The sequence below is a fragment of the Hemitrygon akajei genome, chromosome 5 (genome assembly GCF_048418815.1).
Source record: "Hemitrygon akajei chromosome 5, sHemAka1.3, whole genome shotgun sequence".
NCBI classification, from domain to species: Eukaryota; Metazoa; Chordata; class Chondrichthyes; order Myliobatiformes; family Dasyatidae; genus Hemitrygon; species Hemitrygon akajei.
The window spans coordinates 26,910,993-26,927,308 of record NC_133128.1 but is presented as its reverse complement, the minus strand read 5'-3'; positions in this window follow the sequence as shown (position 1 = coordinate 26,927,308).

The following is a 16,316-nucleotide window of genomic DNA, read 5'->3' as shown; positions in this document are numbered from 1 at the left end:
ATGAGTTTCTGTCTGAGTGTGTTTGTAGGTGTAAAAAACACAGGGATTAGGTGTTTGTTGAAAATCCTTCTGAGTTTCTCTGAATCTCCAACTACAGATGGGATGCTATGTTCTTTTGTCTGTTTCACTCTTTAATTCTGTCTGTTGGGTTAATGTCCCTGCTCGTTTTTGTTGCTGCCTTGATAAAGACCCAGTAGCGTAGCTGCAAGCTTTCAAGGCTTCTCTCAAATACTTGCGCTGCTTGTCTTTAGCTGTAATGTTGATGGGCACATTCTCAGCGAAATGATGTAGTGTTCTGATAACCTTCAACTTATGTTCTAATGGGTGATGAGAATCAAATTGTAGAAGCTGATCTGGGTGGGTTGGTTTCCTCTAAATTCAATATCTAGATGTCCATTTTCTTTGATAAGTACTTCACAGTCTAAAAAGGCCATTCTACTGTTCTCAACATCTTCTCGTGTAAATTGATGTTACTACCCACCGAGTTGATGTGTTCTGTGAAGGCTTGTAATTCATGGTTTTGGATCTTGACCCAGGTGTCATCCACACACCTGAACCAATGACTGGGTATTGCTTCATGGAAGGTGTTCAAGGCTGTCCTTTCTACTTCTTCCATATATAAGTTGGCTGCAATAAGGAACACCTATGCACCCATTACGTAACCATGTTTATGCCTGTAGAAGACATCTTTGTATTTGAAATAGTTAGGGTTGAGATAGAGGTCGAGTTGAGTGTGGTTCTACTGTCCAGAGTACTCTCCTGACATAACCATTTTCCTACTGTCCTGATAGCTTCTAAAGTAGGCGCGGATGTAAATAACGACATAATATAACATGACACCATAGTCTGGTCTGTATTCAGCTTCAGATGCCAAACTTTCTCAACAAAGTCTTTGGAATTTTGGATGTGGTGTGGAGTGTTGCTGATCAAAGGGGTGAGAATGGTGGTAAGATATTTTGCAATATGTAAGTAACTGAGATAATGCTGCTCACAATTAGCCTGAGAGGGACTCCTTGCTTGTGAACCGCTTCACAAATGGATGGCCCAACATAGGAGGGCTAACACCTCAGGTCAAGACTTGGCCATATACCTATTCCTAAAGGACAAGGGACACTCCTTTGATGATAACAATGTGCATGTTTTGGTCAGGGAGGACAGATGGTTTGAAAGATGGGTTAAAGAAGCCATCTTTGTCGAACTGGAAAGCCCATCACTGAACAGAGGGGGTGGAGTACGACACAACCTAACAGCTACTTACAATGCAGTGCTATCATCTCTACCCCAGCGTTTCCACAACAGTTCACACCTCCATTCGTTCAAAGGTAAGACTAATGACACCTTCATAACTTCTACGGCTGTTAATGGCCCTCATGTGATTGCTATACCTTTAAGCAATTTACAGAGTTTATAAGCCAGGAAACTACCCACCATGAAGCAGAACTGAAGAAGCCTCTCGGATGAGTGGCGAAATGTCTTCCAGACAACTCGGCAAGTCCAGTTGCCTTGACTTACTACTGCTTGATATTCTACCAGTACATTTATTGGAAGGTTCCTGAAAGTGAGAGGAAGGTCCACACAGTTGGGCTGTCCCTTCACTCAAAAGCTGAAGTGAGGAGCAATGTCATCAAGGCTTTTCCAAATGATTTACAGGTTTATTGCGGTGAACTGGATGTGAGAAGAACAAACCCAAGAGCTTTTAATATAAAATCATCAAAAATAAATCCAAAAATGAATTTAGGAGAAACTATTTTACTCGGAGACTGATAAGAAGGTGGAGGGAGTAAGCTGCACGACACAAGTCATATTATGTATTTAAAGAGAAGTTAGATAGTGTATGATGGAGATAGTTTTAGAGTGTTAGGCAGATGAGGCTTGTTGTAAACATTCAATGTCCAAATGCAACATACCCTTCAATGATTAATTTATACACTTCTGAGTTCATTTTTGATAAACTTCACAAAATGCAATCTATAAATTCATACATTTGAAAGTTCTGCAAACTGGACTAGCTCAATATTTTGACGGATGTGCACATTTTTTCATGCTGAACAGTTATTCTGGCACTTCTGATTATGTGGCTTCTTTATAGAAAATTTCAAGAAATTCCACATAATCCATTGTTTAAAAAAATGTAATTAGAATTATACCATTGTGAACTTATGTGAGTTTTACTGAGTGTCTTGAAAAGACAATAGAAACTCCACAGAACAAAGTGCTTATTTATGTGCTACCTCCTTAAAGCTTTTTGAAATATTAAAGATTAAAGACTAGCTTTATTTGTCACATGTACATTGAAACATACAGTAGAATGCATTGAATCAAATCAGTGAGGATTGTGCTGGGCAGCCGACAAGCGTCACCACATTTCTGGAGCCAATAGCGATGCCCACAATTCACAAACCTTGCCTGTACGTCTTTGGAGTGTGAGAGTAAACCGTAGCACCTGGTGGAGTCGCACGTAGTCACAGGGAGAATGTACAACCTCCTTACAGATAGCAGCAGGAATCAAACCCCGAACATGCATCTGGCGCTGTAATAACATCATGCTAACTGCAATGCTACCATGCCGCCCATTATTATGCAAGATGTATCAATATAGCTACTGAATAAGTTACAACAAAAGAAAGTGGCAGATCTAAAAACATGGATGAGAACTTTAAAACTGTGATATTATTATCCAGTGTTGGTCACTGCACTAAGTGAAGGCTGAACAGGACTAGGATATGGCAGGCAGAATGGCATGGACTTGGTAATTGAAAGAATGTTTCATGTCATATCATTTCTGGTTACCTCACTACAGGAAGGATGTGGATACTATACAGAGAGTGCTGAGGAGATTTACAAGGATGTTGCTTGGATTGGGGAGCGTACCTTATGAGAATAGGTTGAGTGAACTTTGCCTTTTCCCTTTGGAGCAACGGAGGATAAAAGGTGACCTGATAGAGGTGTATAAGATGATGAGGGGCATTGACTGTGTGGTTAGCCAGAGGCTTTTTCCTAGGCCTAGAATGGCTAACGCAAGAGGTCATAGTTTTAAGGTGTTTGGAAATAGGTACAGAAGGGATGTCAGATAAGCTTCTCACACCGGGAGTGGTGGGTGCGTGGAATGCACTGCTGGTGGAAGTGGATACAATAGGGTATTTTAAAAGCCTCTTAGATAGGTACATGGAGCTTAGAAAAATAGAGGGGTATGTGCTTGGGAAATTCTAAGCAGTTTCTAGCATTGGTTACATGGTCGACACAACATTGTGGGCCAAAGGGCCTGTAATGTGCTGAATCTATGTTCTATGTTCATGGGACTCTGAGATTCTATCACAATTTATTTCCAAAGCAATGCATCTTGAAACAAGACATCAATCCTGAGGCAGTGAAATTGAAATCCTTCTCCTTCCTCTGCTTACCATAGCTGAACTTGCCTCTTTACCTGATGATTTTGCATTTTGAAGTCCCCTTCTTCTTCCCTGATTTGGGAGGTGAAGTCGTGGATTTGTGACTGAAGCTGTTCACTCGTCAGTTTCAATGGATGCTATCTGCTCCCGGACTCTGGTCATTGATGATGAGTTGCACATGACCTTCTCGATTCTTGTCTGTTAGGGGTGGCAGAAAGGTTGCAATGAATAAGTAGCTGTGTCAAAAACAGAGTGGTTGCTGAGAAGATCCTTAAGGTGTTTCTTTCAGCAATGCTCCGGCTGCCTCTATCACTGAACTTTCCCCATTCTTGTCTCTCAGTGGGGTGAAGCTGTGGGAGTTTGGGCCATAGATCATGTTTCATGGCTGCTAGTGAGTTGCTGAGCCTCCTGCAATCTGTCCATCACTAAATGTTGATAAGAACATTGAGCAGTACACTGCAGTACAAGCTCTTCAACCTCCTCCAAGCTCAATCTAACCTTCCCCTCCAACATAGACCTCCATTATTTTCATCCTTTCTTAAATGTCTCTAAATGCCCTTATATATCTGCCTCAACCATCCACCACCCCTGACAGAGCGTTCCACACACTGTGTTAAAGAAAATACCTCAGACATTCTCCCCCCACCACTCCCCCTCCACCCATACTTTCCTCCAAACACCTTGTATTAGTTACTTCTGCCCTGGGAAAAATCCTCTTGTTGTCTACTCAATCTATGCTTCTTATCATCTTGTACACCTCTATCAATTCACCTTTCACTCTCCCTTGCTCCAATGATCGTTAAAATGATCCTCATTGGACGTGCTCTCTAATCCAGGCAGCATCCTGGGAGATCCTCTCTGTGCCCTCTCGAAAGCTTTCTATAATGAGGCGACCCGAAATGAACACAGGGTTTCTGTCAGAGCTCTGCCTTCATGTGCCTGTTGAGTTCTTTCTTTTCTCTTCCGTTCCAGGAATGCCTTCCATTTATTGTTGATTAGCTCCTCAGCTTCCTGGGCCAACTCAACAAGTCTTGTTATACCTGGTAGAAAACTAAAACCCTGTTCACAGATGTCGATTAGAGCAGATTTCAGGACAGCCCAGGTGGAATGGACATGTTCTAGGAACAGCTTCTTCCCCATACCATCAGATTTCAGAACAGTCCATGAACCCATGAATGCTACCTTACAATTTTACTCTCGTTGCACTTTTTTACTGTGTATATTTGTAACTTAGTCATGTTTAATGTACTGTACTGCTGCTGCAAAACAACAAATTTCATGACATATGTCAGTGATAATAAGCCTGATTCTGATTCTCTACATCTCCCATAAGCTGGAAACTGACAGGCTGCTCATGAACTGTAACAGAGAGTTGCCTTTGTTATGTCCTCGAGAGCTTCAATATTGATCTTCTTGCAGCTCTGCTTTTGTTGACGGTGATATTTTGGAGCTGCATTGATAGAGATAATAGAACATAGAACATAGAAATCTACAGCACAATATAGGCCCTTCAGCCCACAATGTTGTACCGACCATTGTAACCTGCTCTAGAAACTGCCTAGAATTTCCCTTCCGCATAGCCCTCTATTTTTCTAAGCTCCATGTACCTATCTAAGAGGCTTTTTAAAGACCCTATTGTATCTGCTTCCACCACCACTGCCAGCAGTGCATTCCACGCACTCACCACTCTCCGTGTGAAAAACTTACCTCTAACATCCCCTCGGTACCTATTTCCAAGCACCTTAAAACTATGCCCTCTCGTGTTAGCCATTTCAGCCTTGGGAAAAAGATTCTGGCTATTCACACAATCAATGCCCCTCATAATCTTATACAGCTCTGTCAAGTCACCTTTCATCCTCTGTCGCTCTGAGGAGAAAAGGCCAAGTTCACTCAACCTATTCTCATAAGGTATGCTCCCCAATCCAGGCAACATCCTTGTAAATCTCCTCTGCACTCTCTCTATAGTATCCACATCCTTCCTGTAGTGAGGTGATCAGAACAGAACACAGTACTCCAAGTGGGGTCTGACCGTTCTTACATAGCTGTAACATTACCTCATGGGTCTTGAACTCAGTCCCACAGCTGATGAAGGCCAACACACCATATGTCTTCTTAACAACACTGTCAACCTGCTTAGCAGCTTAGAGTGTCCTATGGGCACAATCACCAAGATCTCTCAGATCCTTCACATTGCCAAGAGTCTTGCCATTAATATTATATTCTGTCTTCAAATTTGACCGACCAAAATGAACCATATCACACTTATCTGGGTTGAACTCCATCTGCCATTTCTCAGCCCAGCTCTGCATCCTATTGATGTCCCACTGTAACCTCTGACAACCCTCCAGACTATCCATTTGTGTCATCAACAAATTTACCAATCCAACCCTCTACTTCTTCATCCAGGTCATTTATAAAAAACACAAAGAAGAGGGGTCCCAGAACAGATCCCTACAGAACATCACTGGTTACCAACCTCCATGCATATTATAGCTCTTATACAGGAAGTGAGTATGCTTCCTTGAACTCAAGCACCTCAAAAAACAGTTCCCACACCCCAGTGTGGAGAGGCTCCTGCAGAGGTGAGTGCCAAGTATGTTGACAAGTATAATGGGATATGCTGGCTCAGTCCTGCAAACAAGTCACCTTAGGGAGTGCAGGGCATTATTAGACACAGGTAGCACCCACACCAAGCCCTCGCAGTTCTCAAGGTGTAACCTCACTAAGGCCCTGTATTATTTTAGTAAGACCTGTTTGTACTCACATCCTCTAGTAATCAAAGCTAACATACCATCTGTTCCAGAGTCAATTAATCCAGCAATCACCAAGCCCTTCATGGCACTGGATTCTAGATGTCTTAGGTCTCTTGCATGGACAGATATATATTGTAACAGGTGTCAGAGTTCAGACTGGTGCCATGACATCTTGTGGTTCTCTCTATAATATGATGTGGTCTTTGTTATAATGAGGTTATGCTCTAAGGATTATGACAAGGAACTCCTCCTTCATAACAGATCATGCCTTGCCAAAGGGTTTCTTCACTTCCATCCTGATGCTTCAGAATACGGAAACTTTAACATTGGCATTGTTGCAATGAGCAAGCCACCACAGGCATGATAAGACCATTTTAAAGCATAATGCACACATTGTCCTGGAGGAATAAGCTGGAAGAGGAACAACATCCTCACAGAGTGAGCTTCACCATCAAAGGTCAGCTCCTTTGGTATCCTCAGAATTAACAAAGGCTCAATGACTTTTTCTTCACCGCAGCAATGAACCAAAGTGCAAAAGACATAATTGCATACACACTAACCCTGGAAACTTCAGATCACCCAAGGAGGACTTCTACTTTGATGTTCAAAAAATCCTGCATGACATCCAAAGGACAATAGAAACTGATGAGACAACTGCTGTCAATATATGGCAACACTACATGGAGACCTGCTGGGGATGCTGCATGGCCTTGGTCGTGGCAAGGACTAGCCCTCAAGTGTAGTGCCACCTGTTTACAGTCACCCAAGAAAGAGGCTTTGGAGTTGATGCGCTCCACCGGAGATGGTGTAGTGTGGCATCCCAGCTGGAGTTGGTACTGACCCCCAATGTTTGCTCAGCAAAGACAAGCTGCATTGTGTTCGACTGCAGACTGCTGCAACATTCATGGACTCAGGGCCTTGGATTTTATATATGTATATTTTGTGTGACTTTTTTAAAACTGATTTCTTATATGTGCTATGTGTGCCTTGTGCCATGTGTGACTGTTGGTACTGTGTTTTGCACTTTGGCCCCAGAGTAATGCTGTTTCATTTAGCTGTATTCATGAGTATTCATGTATAGTTGAATGACAATTAAACTTGAACTTGAAGTGACAAACCAATTTCATCATATCCATATTAATGTGGAAAGGAGTCACACCCAAACTTGGACATGGCACAGTTCAGCAGAAACTGATGAAGATACACCTTGCTTTAGTCGTATGAAGGTTGTCTCAATGCGTGCAAGCATTCTATCCCTGCAGTACACAGGTGAATATGCAGACGGAAAAGGGAGATCTCAAAGGATCCTAAAATATAATTCAGTATAATCCTAAAAGAGAGGACAGACTGGTAAATCCATCATGCTGGAAGCTACCCAGACAGAGTATGAGGAATTGCTCCTCCAGCCTGAGAATGGCTTCATCGTGATTGTAGAGGAGATCATGGACCGACTGTCAGAAAGGGAATGGGAAGTAAAATTAAAATGGGTGGCTATGGGAAATCCCGCCTTTTCAATGGAGTACCTGGTGAGGCTCTGAAACCAGTGCCTACCAACTGGCGGGGGTATTCAAAGACATCATCACTCTCTCATTGCTACAGTTAGAAGTTCCCACCTTCTTCAAAAGGACAGCAATTATACCAGTGCCCAAGAAGAATCATGTGGGCTGCCTTAACAACTACCATCCAGTAGCCTCACATCCATGGTGATGAAATGCTTTGAGAGGTTGGTCATGGCTAGAATCAACACCTATCTCAGGAAGGACTCGACCCACTGCAATTTGCCTATTGCCACAATAGGTCTACAGCAGGTGCAATCTCAATGGCTCTACATGCGGCCTTGGACCACCTAGACAACGTAAATACCTATTGCATGCCAGGATGGTGTCAACATTTAACGCCATCATTCCTACAGTCATGATTGGAAAGTTACAGAACCTGGGCCTCAGTGCCTCCCTCTGCAACTGGATACTCAGCTTCCTAACCGGAATCTGTGTAGATTGGATTTTCCTCGCTGACCATCAACATTGGCTCACTACAGGGGTGTGTGCTTTGCCCAAAGCTCTACTTTCGCTACACCCACAACTGTGCAGCTAGGTACAGGTCAAATGCCATCTATAAATTTGCTGATGATACAACCATTGTTGGAAGAATTTCAGATGATGACAAAGTGGCGTACAGGGGTGAGATATACCAGTCAGTTGAGCAGAGCCACAGCACTACTTTGCACTCAAAGTCAGCAAAGCCAAACAGCTGATTGTGGACTTCAGGAAGGGTAAGATGAGGGAACACAAACCAATCCTCACAGAGGGATCAGAAGTGCAGAGAGTGAGCAATTTGAATTTCCTTGGTGTTAATATCTCTGAGGACCTAACCTGGATGCAGCATATTGATACAGTTATAAAGAGGCAAGACAGCAGCTATATTTTATATAGAGTTTGAGGAGATTTGGTTTGTCAACTAAAACACAGTGGAGAGCATTCTGACTGGCTGCATCACCGTCTAGTATGGGGGGTGGGGGAGCTACTGCACAAGATTGTAGTAAGTTGAAGAAACTGGTAAAATTAGTCAGCTCCATTCATGGGTACTAGCCTCAGTAATATCCAAAACATCTTCAAGGAGCAGTGCTTTAGGTAGGCAGCATCCATCATTAAGGACCCTGACCACCCAGGACATGCCCTCTTTTCATTGTTACAATCAGGAAGGAGGTACAGAAACATAGAAACATAGAAAATAGGTGCAGGAATAGGCCATTCGGCCCTTCAAGCCTGCACCGCCATTCAATATGATCATGGCTGATCATCCAACTCAGAACCCTGTACCTGCTTTCTCTCCATACCCCCTGATCCCTTTAGCCACAAGGGCCGTATCTAACTTCCTCTTAAATATAGCCAATGAACTGGCCTCAACTGTTTCCTGTGGCAGAGAATTCCACAGATTCACCACTCTCTGTGTGAAGAAGTTTCTCCTCATCTCGGTCCTAAGAGGCTTCCCCTTTATCCTTAAACTGTGACCCCTTGTTCTGGACTTCCCCAACATCGGAAACAATCTTCCTGCATCTAGCCTGTCCAATCCCTTTAGAATTTTATACGTTTCAATAAGATCCCCCCTCAATCTTCTAAATTCTAGTGAGTATAAGCCTAGTCGATCCAGTCTTTCTTCATATGAAAGTCCTGCCATCCCAGGAATCAATCTGGTGAACCTTCTTTGTACTCCCTCTATGGCAAGAATGTCTTTCCTCAGATTAGGGGACCAAAACTGCAAACAATACTCTAGGTGCGGTCTCACCAAGGCCTTGTACAACTGCAGTAGAACCTCCCTGCTCCTGTACTCAAATCCTTTTGCTATGAATGCCAACATACCATTTGCCTTTTTCACCGCCTGCTGTACCTGCATGCCCACCTTCAATGACTGGTGTACAATGACACCCAGGTCTCGTTGCACCTCCCCTTTTCCTAATCGGCCACCATTCAGATAATAATCTGTTTTCCTGTTCTTGCAACCAAATTGGATAACCTCACATTTATCCACATTAAATTGCATCTGCCATGATTTTGCCCACTCACCTAACCTATCCAAGTCACCTTGCATCCTCTTAGCATCCTCCTCACAGCTAACACAGCTTTGTGTCATCCACAACCTTGGAGATGCTGCATTTAATTCCCTCATCTAAATCATTAATATATAATGTAAACAACTGGGGTCCCAGCACTGAGCCATGCAGTACCCCACTAGTCACTGCCTGCCATTTTGAAAAGGTCCAATTTACTTGAATGAACGCACTCAGTGATTCAGGAACAGCTTCTTCCCATCTGCCATCAGATTTCGAAATGGTTATTGAATCCATGAACTCTACCTCGCTACATTTTTTATTTCTTCTTTTTTACACTACTTATTTTTAACTTAACTGTTTTATATATATACATATACAGTACTTACTATAATTCAGTATTTTTCTCTATATTTATTTATTTATCATGTATTTCATTATACTAATAAAGTTAATGAATTTCACGACATATGCTGGTGATATTAAACTTGATTCTGATTCTGACTCTTTTGTGGTGGATGGTGAAAGGAGCATGAACATTGATTTCTCTAAATTCTGGTAACTCCTGTGCCCTCCCCTTTCCCCTTTCCCCATTCTGGCTCCCTTATCATCCTTTTTCTTCTCCTCACCTGCCTATCATCTCCCTCTGGTGCCCCTCCTCTTTCCCATTTTCTTACAGTCTAGTGTCTTCTCCTATCAGAATCTTTCTTTTTAAGCTTTACCTCTTCAACCTGTCACCACTCAGCTTTTCACTGCATTCCCCCGCACCTGTTCTCAGCTGTGACCTGCTGGTTTGTACTCATTCCCCTACCCCACCTTCATTTTTTCTGACTTCTTCTCCCTTCCTTTCCAGTCATGATGATGGGTCTTTGCCCCAAACGTTGACTGCTTATTCCTCTCCATAAATGCTGCCAGATCTGCTGAGTTCTTCCAGCATCTTGTGTGTGTTGCTCTTTACAACTCATGCTGTCAGTATTATTCTTGTTGGCAGTTTGTATTCTTTCGCATATTTGTTGTTTGTCAGTCTTTGTTTGCTTATGTACAGTTTTTCATAAAATTCTAGTGTACTTCTTCTTTCCTGTAAATGCCTCAAATTAATCTCAAGGTAGCATATGATAACATATACATACTTTCATAATAAATTTCACTTTGAATTTTGACATCCACTTTCTTATTTTGCCAATGTTTCTTGACTCCTCTAAGATCTAGAAATCATTCAGTTTCTGGGTGTAGATGCCAATTTAAACAATCATTGCAGGAGTATTTCTTCCTCTTTTGGGTTCATCAGTTATTGGAGCAACTTCCCGCCCCAAATGAGTTGCTTATTCAGACAGCTAGCAATAAAGATGTGGAATGATATTGGACAAATGATCGTGATCAAGTGGTAAAACAAGTCAAAGAAACATTCACAGCAAAGGCTGTGTTGCTATACTTTATCCAGTGAAGGAGCTGAAACCGCAGGAGGATGCTTCATAAGAGGTATCTGAGCATAGATAGCACGCACTGTCAATTGATGTTTCAGGATGTGCACACTCTAGAACATACCCATAGACAATATTTTCACCGGTGCCAAGCTGTATGGGTCCTAATGCCCTTCCCTTGGACAATATTGGTGGCGTGGAGAGGGGAGACTTGCAGCTTGGGCAACTGCCGGTCTTCCATTAAAAAAAACCTTGCCCAGGTGATGCACCATCAATAACTCACTCTGAGACGTAAAGGCGAGATATCGGCTTTTATGGACTGGAAGAAGGAACAAGCAGTGAGTGACCACTATACTACATCCTGGAGACTGAGAGGCCGGGCTCAGGCTTCAATCGCCTTTATACCGGGGTCTGTGGGAGGAGCCACAGGAGCAGTCAGCAGGGGGCGTGTCCAGACAGGTATCTGTAGTTCACCACAGTCACCCCCTCCCCCTTTGTTTTAAAAAGAGTCCCCATGTGGCGAAGTTTCTTACAAGTATATTTACAGGTTAAGTCTATCAGGTGGTCGAATCTGTCGCTGCGATCTACGTAGCACTGGCTGTGATTGCACAGGTGCTGGTGGTGATTGCACAGATGCCGGTGGTGGTGATTGCACAGATGCTGGTGGTGGTGATTGCACAGGTGCCGGTGGTGGTGATTGCACAGATGCCGGTGGTGGTGATTGCACAGATGCCGGTGGTGGTGATTGCAGGTGCAGGTGGTGGTGATTGCACAGATGCCGGTGGTGGTGATTGCACAGGTGTCGGTGGTGATTGCACAGGTGCCGGAGGTGGTGATTGCACAGGTGCCGGAGGTGGTGATTACACAGGTGCCGGTGGTGGTGATTGCACAGGTGCCGGTGGTGGTGATTGCACAGGTGCCGGAGGTGGTGTTTGCACAGGTGCAGGTGGTGGTGATTGCACAGGTGTCGGTGGTGATTGCACAGGTGCAGGTGGTGGTGATTGCACAGGTGCCGGAGGTGGTGATTGCACAGGTGCCGGTGGTGGTGATTGCACAGGTGTCGGTGGTGATTGCACAGGTGCAGGTGGTGGTGATTGCACAGATGCTGGTGGTGGTGATTGCACAGGTGCCGGTGGTGGTGATTGCACAGATGCCGGTGGTGGTGATTGCACAGATGCCGACGGTGGTGATTGCACAGGTGCAGGTGGTGGTGATTGCACAGGTGTCGGTGGTGATTGCACAGAAGCCGGAGGTGGTGATTGCACAAATGCTGGTGGTGGTGATTGCACAGGTGCCGGTGGTGGTGATTGCACAGATGCCGGTGGTGGTGATTGCACAGATGCCGGTGGTGGTGATTGCACAGGTGTCGGTGGTGATTGCACAGGTGCCGGAGGTGGTGATTGCACAGGTGCCGGAGGTGGTGATTACACAGGTGCCGGTGGTGGTGATTGCACAGGTGCCGGTGGTGGTGATTGCACAGGTGCCGGAGGTGGTGTTTGCACAGGTGCAGGTGGTGGTGATTGCACAGGTGTCGGTGGTGATTGCACAGGTGCAGGTGGTGGTGATTGCACAGGTGCCGGAGGTGGTGATTGCACAGGTGCCGGTGGTGGTGATTGCACAGGTGTCGGTGGTGATTGCACAGGTGCAGGTGGTGGTGATTGCACAGATGCTGGTGGTGGTGATTGCACAGGTGCCGGTGGTGATTGCACAGGTGCCGGTGGTGATTGCACAGGTGCCGGAGGTGGTGATTGCACAGGTGCCGGTGGTGGTGATTGCACAGGTGTCGGTGGTGATTGCACAGGTGCAGGTGGTGGTGATTGCACAGATGCCGGTGGTGGTGATTGCACAGATGCCGGTGGTGGTGATTGCACAGGTGCAGGTGGTGGTGATTGCACAGGTGTCGGTGGTGATTGCACAGAAGCCGGAGGTGGTGATTGCACAGATGCTGGTGGTGGTGATTGCACAGATGCCGGTGGTGATTGCACAGATGCTGGTGGTGGTGATTGCACAGATGCCGGTGGTGGTGATTGCACAGATGCTGGTGGTGGTGATTGCACAGGTGCCGGTGGTGGTGATTGCACAGATGCCGGTGGTGGTGATTGCACAGATGCCGGTGGTGGTGATTGCACAGGTGCAGGTGGTGGTGATTGCACAGGTGCCGGTGGTGATTGCACAGATGCTGGTGGTGGTGATTGCACAGATGCCGGTGGTGGTGATTGCACAGATGCTGGTGGTGGTGATTGCACAGATGCCGGTGGTGGTGATTGCACAGGTGCAGGTGGTGGTGATTGCACAGGTGCAGGTGGTGGTGATTGCACAGATGCCGGTGGTGGTGATTGCACAGGTGCAGGTGGTGGTGATTGCACAGGTGTCGGTGGTGATTGCACAGGTGCAGGTGGTGGTGATTGCACAGGTGCCGGAGGTGGTGATTGCACAGGTGCCGGTGGTGGTGATTGCACAGGTGCCGGAGGTGGTGATTGCACAGGTGCCGGTGGTGGTGATTGCACAGGTGCCGGTGGTGGTGATTGCACAGGTGCCGGTGGTGGGGATTGCACAGGTGCAGGTAGTGGTGATTGCACAGGTGCCGATGGTGATTGCACAGGTGCCGGTGGTGGTGATTGCACAGGTGTCGGTGGTGATTGCACAGGTGCAGGTAGTGGTGATTGCACAGGTGCCGGAGGTGGTGATTGCACAGGTGCCGGTGGTGGTGATTGCACAGGTGCAGGTAGTGGTGATTGCACAGGTGCCGGAGTTGGTGATTGCACAGATGCCGGTGGTGGTAATTGCACAGGTGCCGGTGGTGGTGATTGCACAGGTGCAGGTAGTGGTGATTGCACAGGTGCCGGAGGTGGTGATTGCACAGGTGCCGGTGGTGATTGCACAGGTGCCGGTGGTGATTGCACAGATGCCGGTGGTGGTAATTGCACAGGTGCCGGTGGTGATTGTACCAGTGACGGAGGTTGTGCTGGTTCCGGCCTAACTGGAGGTGTCAGCCCACTAGGCGTCAGTGATCCCTCACGCGTGTGCGAGGCGCCTGGTATATACGCGTACGAGACTCCCGGTATATGAGTGTCGTGAGGGGTCAGTGTAGGGCTTGGTGTGCGCGGTGTCACCTTGGGTACAGGGTTCTTAGTTACCGTGGAGTGTTCGGGGTAGTGGTCTGCTGCTCCTGCGGGCGCCAGGTCGTGTACGGAGACCGTGTCCTCCCGCCCATCAGGTAAGACCACGTAGGCATACTGGGGGTTCGCATGTAGAAGGTGAACCCTCTCGACCAGCGGGGAGTTTCCAGACATGTTTCCAGACGTAAAACGGTTTCCATGTTTTAAAACTTCCAGTCAATAAAATTAATGCACCATCAATAACTCACTCTGAGACGTAAAGGCGAGATATTGGCTTTTATTGACTGGAAGAAGGAACAAGCAGTGAGTGACCACTATACTACATCCTGGAGACAGAGAGGCCGGGCTCAGACCTCCATCACCTTTATACAGGGGTCTGTGCGAGGAGCCACAGGAGCAGTCATCAGGGGCGTGTCCAGACAGGTATATGTAGTTCACCACACCAGGCTTGCACCCTGGAAACTTTCCAAGGCGCAAACCCATGGTCTATCGAGACTAACAGAGGCCTACTACATCTACTACATTTTCAGTGAAGCACATGAGAAGAAGGAACATACGTTCAGCACTGAGCAGACAAAAGCCCCCTACCAACTTGTCAGGCCAAATCACACTAACCTCCAACAATGAAGTTTTGCAGCAAGGCTGTAGAAAATATGGACCACCTCCCACATTTTTGGAGCCATCTTTCGATGAAGGCTGTCATTAATGCCTTCAGTGTGCCTGCAAAGACTTGGAGCAACTGAGGAACCAATATTTGAAGTTCTTAGACTTGACACAGTCAGCAGTGACCCCTGCCCTCACACTTGTTCCTGAAGCTGTCTGAAGGCACTGGAAGAAACACCAGTGTAGTCACTTCCAAATTAAATAGAAGGATGCATCGATTTTTCAGGCTCTATCTAGACTCAGTTATCTATGTTGAGCAGGAGATGGCATAGGTACATTGACACTGTACTTCCTAAAGAAATATTCTATTCCAAGCTGGTGTCAATGTGCCTATCCTATCTCCTCAATGGGAAACACAAATGGCACAAAAGGCATAACCAGGAGAACAGAGAAAAAGTTTTCGGAACATACACAAAGCCTCCCAGATGCAATGTGATATCCGTGCTGACTCCTGGAACATTTTTGGTCTGTTATAGCTCGGAGTGGAGAAGAAGCATTTGGAATGGTATTTAAAGCTGTAACACGAGACATCGTGAACACACAGAGACCTAGCGTAAATGGTGCAAGGACAAGAACTTGTTGTAAGCTGTCCCATGCTCAACCCATCATCACCACCTGCTTCATCTGCAGAAGGGGTTGCGGTTTCTGCATTGAGCTCCTTAAGCACCTAAGATCCCACCAAATAGGAGCGGAAGCCAGTTATCTTCAAGCCCAAGAGACTGCCTAAGGTAAAGAAGCAGAACACGCAAAACATACAAAAGGAGTTACTTGCTGTGATCTTTTGATTGAAGAAATCTGACCAAGTGCGGCAATAGCAACCTGGGCAAATTTGAAACAGTTATCATCAAGAGAAAAGCACAGCAATGGAGTTGTGCCTCAGGAAAGGAAGATGGTATTTAATCCTCCCTGATCAGGACAGTGCCCTCAGTCCACCTATCTTTATCTACCTCATCAACAACCTTCAATCGTTAGGTCAGAAGGCCAGAAGTGAGAATGTTGACCTGGATCCACCTCCTGCCTGCCAGCTCTTGCTCCACTCCTTCCCCTCAACTTCTTGTACTAGGTACCTCCACTTTACCTTTTAGTTCAGATGAAGGGTCTGCCCAAAGCATCAACTGTCCATTTCCCTCCACTGATACTTCCTGACCTGCTGATTTCCTCCAAGCCTCATGCGCATTGCTCCAGATTCCAGTGCCTGCAGAGTATAATGTTCGCTGAGAGTCCCACAATGCTCAATTCAGTATGTGGCTCTCCCACAAACGAAGTAGCAAGATCTGGGCACCATTCAGGCAAGGAGTGATAATTACTTGCCAAGTGACATTCACACATGCAAAAAAAAATCATCAGAATCAGAGTCATGTTTATTATCAGTGACATATGTCATGAAATGTGTTGTTTTGTGGCAGCAGTACAGTGCCATACAT